The sequence below is a fragment of the Erinaceus europaeus genome, chromosome 17 (assembly GCF_950295315.1).
Source record: "Erinaceus europaeus chromosome 17, mEriEur2.1, whole genome shotgun sequence".
NCBI classification, from domain to species: Eukaryota; Metazoa; Chordata; class Mammalia; order Eulipotyphla; family Erinaceidae; genus Erinaceus; species Erinaceus europaeus.
This window is the reverse complement of record NC_080178.1, coordinates 21,195,996-21,201,995: the sequence shown is the minus strand read 5'-3', so window position 1 is coordinate 21,201,995 and position 6,000 is coordinate 21,195,996.

The window sequence follows — 6,000 nt, the reverse complement described above, 5'->3', positions numbered from 1 at the left end:
ATTTAAAATATGTAAAATGTGAGAAATCAAGCATAAGGAATTCCCAGGATTAAGCTCCTTGTCACTGGGGTAATGAGAAAATTGAGGTACTACTATTGATGTGATCAGTCTATCTAACGAAACAGGCAGGGGAGGAAACTTTATAGACATGGAGTGATTTTTCTTTCAAATGGTACTTCAAAAACACCTGGGAACTTCTTAAAATAATATTTGTCAAGTTATAATATAACCAAAAGATGCAATCTCTCTAAGTCACATTTCCTGTATTGTTGTTGTTTATCTATTATCAACTAAGTCATGTGAAGACTAATCAGAAAAAGAAGTTGGTTAAATCTTGTTTTGCATGATCATAGTAAGTGCAAAAACACATTTAGGATTATGGCTATAAATGTACCTGCCGCTTGTTTGAATATATTTTTAGATGCCATTAAATTTTTAAGTTATTTTCATGTTAAGTTTAGCTTTGAGAATAAAATGAATGCTTTTTAAAGGCATATCTTCTATTACCCAGCCATTCATAAGTCAATTACCTTTAATCCCTATAGTCTCTTATTATGTTTCCATTTTGAAAAAAAAAGTGAGTTTATAGATTTATCATTCCCCATAAACTATTACCAATTATATTCTGTCTCTTTTGAAAAAATATGTTTCTTCACAGGTTAAAATTAATAATAGTAAGTAAATAATAAATAAACTGAGGTGAGTCCTATTTCTCAGTTTTTGTTTTCATGTACAGTATCAAAGAAAACTACAATAGTTCAAGTAGAGCATTTCATAGGACTACAATTCAGCCTAGTTCTTATTTCACTGGGAAGAGCTTCAGTGCTCTGGAGTCTAGGATTCCCTCTCTCTCTCTTTCTATGTATTTCTATATCTTCATCTCTATCTAAAAATAATCAGCCCAGAGTGATGAAGCCCTGGTGATGACAATATTAAAACAATAATTACTTTTTTGTTTAACATAACATTATATATTTTATAGCTTTGGATACAATAAAATCATTAAAATAGCACAATACATGGTAGAGTTTAGAAAGCCAAGATTCTAAGCTTTAAAGCTCAAAGAATAAGGTACATTTATATGATAAATACTGTATGACACTCTTTATCATTTCAATTTTGGGGAACTCTAAAGTTTAATTTTTGTCATATCTCTTTTTAATTGTCTTACTTTTAAATTTTAACATGCTATGACAGGGAGAAACTAAGGGGAAGGGGGAAACAGAGAAGGAGGGACGCCTACAGCACTACGCCGCCGTTCTTGAAGGTTTTTCCCCTGCAGGTGAGGACTAGAAGCTCAAATCTAGCTTATTATACATGATAATGTTTGAGTTTGACCAGGTCTATCACCATCTGGCCCCTAAGGTTTACTGAGAGAGAGGGAGAGAGAGAGAGAGAGACTATGTATTTGACACCAAAATTATTGCTAACAGTAGGAATTCACTACTCCCAGAAGCCATCCATTTATTTCCTTTATTTATTTCCTTTTATCCATTCTGTTTTTTTTCATTTGGTAGAAATGAACAGACAAATTAACAGGGGAGAGGGAGCTAGAACAAAAACGGTAGGCATCTGCAGACCTACTTCACAGCTCGTGAAGCTTTCTTTGTGAAGATGGAAAATTGGGGCTTGAACAGGAATTCTTGTGCATAGTAATGTGTACGCGACAACCCTGCCCCCTATTTTCGATGTTGAATTTGAGAGAGAGAATGAGAAAAGAAGGCGGGGAGGAAGAGGAGGAAGGAGAGGGAGATGGAGAGAGAGAGAGAGAGAGAGAGAGAGAGAGAGATTTTAACAATACTCAGTTCTGGCATTTAGTGATGCTGGGGATTGAACCCTGGGCCTCTGGGACTTGAGACATGCAAGTACTGTGTTCTAACAAGCAGAGCAATCTCCTTTTCCATGACAACTGTAAAATTTAAATAATAGAATACAGACATAAGGTTCCAAATCCTTGGAAATTTTTAAGGGTGTGAGTACTGAATTAAATTTTCTGTGAAAGGAACCCATCAATGTGAATTTTTATGGAATGCATTGTTCCAAATATAAATATAGTATCCTTCATTACATATTGTATAAAGTAGAACATACCCTACTTCAAACTTTGATTTTTTTCCACTTTATTTAATTTGCAACAATAAAAACTCACAAAAAGCTTTGTTCTCTAGAGAACAAGCCTTTTTTCAAGAAAGTCAACCAGACAAAATTCAGGGTTCTCTTTTATAACTGATCCTGCAGAGTCACTATTTGAAAACAATTACGTGGATCTGTGCCTCACTGCCTCTACAATGTCTGCATTAATATTCTCTAGGAATCTATGATATAAATCAGAAATAACAGTTTGCACGTGCCTTTATTAATTAGAACTTTTTTCCTCTTGTAGTCAAATGGTTGTCTTTCATTAGATACAAAATGATTCTGCTGCAGTAGGGTTCTTAGTACTTAGGGTTCTAGGTTTATGTCTGCTGCTCCAAAGTTCTTTATCATTTCTTTAAACACATGCTATTCCCTATTCAAAGAATGAAGTCCTGCAAGGTTCACTGATAAAAAGTGCAACCTTCTGTAAAGTTTTTTTTGTTGTTGTTGTTTATGAGTGTCTTTAATATGAGTCCTTCCTTAGGTAACTGAAAAATTTATTAACATGTTCCACAGTCTGATAGGCTCTATAAAAATTATGAGGCAGTCTTTTGGTGTTGGGAATGGTGTTTATGTACACTCCTATTAATTTGTAGTTATATAAATCACTGCTTAATTAATATGAGAGTGGAAAAATGATTGTATGTTTCAAACTTTTTAAAGCACAGACTGAGTCTTTTTAATACGTAGGCTGAGTCTTTGATACGTTGACTCTTTCAAAAGCCTAGACCAGGGAGAACAGAAGCAACTGGTGGTGGCAAAGCTATATACAAATAATGTCAAAGGACATAAATTATGGTAGTGCTGTGTATGATACAACAAATCCTAACAAAGGGATTTTTCAAAGTTAACCCAATTAACAAATAATGTGATTATAGCAATAACTGTTATCTTATTAACCCTAAGACAGCAGGAACCTTACATTTCCTCTATAGAGCCTATATTTCCCCCAGTCCTGGAACCTCTAGGATGGGGCTCACTTTCCTGCATGCTTCTCTCAATTCATATCAAATGATATTACATCTGCTTATCCCAATCTAATCAACGGACCGAGTACCATCGCAGCATATTTCACTTCAGACTGTGTCCAGAGATGTCAGAGTGGAATGTCAACACTTTAGCCTCATTTCCTCGGGTGAAAACAAACCTTTCATAGTATTCTCTAACTCCATTGCAGGCGGTTCAATTCCTAACGAAGTCCCAAAACCCCGTAAGATAGAGCATATGTTCACATTTATCTATAAATTAGGGCAAAATAAATACCTGAGAGCAAAAGTACACAATAGTCTGTAGTGAGTCAGTACAAAGTTCCTAATGTCATAGTGTCTAATTAGACTTACATACTCTCCTCATCTACTTCCTACTACAGTTCTCTCACTTACTCCAAAGCTAAGCTTATCAAAGCAAGGACTGCAAAAGCTGAGTAAGGGCAAGAGACTGGCATACTTTAATGATGACTCTTTAGTCACTATCAGGCCACCCGATCATCTGGGGCCTTCTTCAGGTAGTCCTGAGATTCCCAAACAGACATGATGGGCCTAGACCTCAAATAGATCCCTCTATCCATTTTTACCGGTCATCTCTATCAGGAACAACAAAACAGACCCATTTGTGGGCCTCCCATAGGACCTTGCCCTCAACATGGATCACCAACGGTAGAGAATGTTCCATCCTTCAAAGAGATGCTGGACAACATACACTATGGGACACCTGAGGAAGATGGGTTGATATTAGGGCAGCTTGGACTGTCCCTACTCACGGCCACAGAATGTGAGCTCACATCTTCAGGGATCACATAGGTTCCTAAGCTGAATATGGGCCCCAGACCAAATCAAATCAGTGGGGTATACAATCAACAATATTTATACCCCTCTCCCATATTAGGGAGCTAGTCTCTTTCCTGATACAGCTTTCTGTTTCTTTTCCAGCCGTGACATTATCTCCCCAGATAATAACTTGGAACCACCTGCATTTCAGACTTAAGGATCAGGTTAAAAAAACAAACAGAAAACTAGTATAGCCACAGGCCCTTTGGAATATAACAAAAATATGCCTACTAGCTATCTACAAAATGAAAGATCCCCCCAACTCTTCATCTGCACTATTCCAGCCTTTAGGTCCATGATTGTTCAACAATTTGTTTGGCTTTGTATGTTAACTCTCTTTTCAGCCACCAGGTTCCAGAGGCTAGCATGTTGACCAGACTTCCCTGGACAGACAACCCTACCAATGTGTCCTGGAGCTCTGCTTCTCCAGAGCCCCACCCCACCAGGGAAAGAGAGAGGCAGGCTGGGAGTATGAATCGACCTGTCAATGCCCATGTTCAGAGTAGAAGCAATTAAAGAAGCCAGACCTTCCACCTTCTGCATCCCACAATGACCTTAGGTCCATACTCCCAGAGGGATAAAGAATAAGAAAGTTATCAGGGGAGGGGCATGGGATATGGAGATCTGGTGGTAGGAACTGTGTGGAATTGTACCCCTCTTATCACATGGTTTTGTCAAATTTTCTTTTTTATAAATAAAAAAATAATTTAAAAAACTGCAGTATAAAATATTAATAAAATTCAGAGCTATAGTCTATATTTAAGATTAGAACACCACAATATTTGAAAGGATAACACATTTAGTCAGATTTTTTACCATATGTTTCTCTTTTTGTCTGTTCATTGTAGTTATTTACTTGTGTGTATAATGATGGATTAGACATTAAACTAGAGACTTCATTTATGCACACACACACACACACACACATGCATACACACAGTAAAACAAAAGGCCCTTGTAGTTGGCATTTGGAAAAAGAGTTTGTATAATGATATAAATAATGTGCTGTTTATATAAATTTACTTATTTTAAGAGAGAAGTACAGAGCAGAGCACTGCTCCAGCATATGCTGTGCCAGGTATCACCCTAGTCTCAAGCACACATGGTATGTGTTTAACTCACTGAACTATCATCCTAACCATACTTGATCTTAAATATCTCTATCAGCATGAGAACAGGTACTTCAGCTCATTTGTAAGAACAAAGGATTCCTTAACTTGTTAAAGATGTGAAATGTGAGACTATTTTACCTATAAATGCTACAGAACTCTTTTTCTGCAGAGTTTTTGCAAAATGTGACAGATTACTTCCCAGAAGCTCAAAGTGCTCACTCTCTTTCTGCTACACTCTAAAGCAAGTCATATATGATGAGTAATGTGCTGCATTAGACACCTGCAACAGACAAAGATGAAAAAGACACTGCCTTGCTTTGAGATGAAAGATAGTGTTCTATCTTTTAAAATTCAGTTATAGTTATCTTACTATTTTAGCACTCTTAATGGCTTTTCTACATCTTGATATTTAGATCTCTATTATGTATGCGTATATTATGCTCTTCTCAGTGTTTAGAATATTTTTTTGGCATACAAGGAATAGTTAGCTATATAAACCTACTTTCAGAGACCAAAGAATGTTTTCTGTTTCTCATTCAACCCACTAAGTACAATTTAAAAATCTGCACAACATAACTAATCACCTTTCAACCTCTAGTTGTCTCTTACCTTTTAACTGTGTACTTCCCTCAAACTGATCTATTACTAGTCACCAAATCTGCCCACCTTATTTCATTGTTTCATGCTGCATTCTCCAGCATCAACATCAAAATGTTATTTCCCAGGAAGTTGGGCAGTAGTGCAGCAGATTAAGCGCACGTGGCACAAAGCCCAAGGACCTATGTAAGGACATCAGTTCCAGCCTCGGCTCCCCACCTGCAGGGGTGTCACTTCACAGGCAAGTGGTGAAGCAGGTCTGCAGGTGCCTTTTTCTCCCTGTCTCTATCTTTCCCTACTCTCTTCATTTCTCTCTATCCTATCTAATG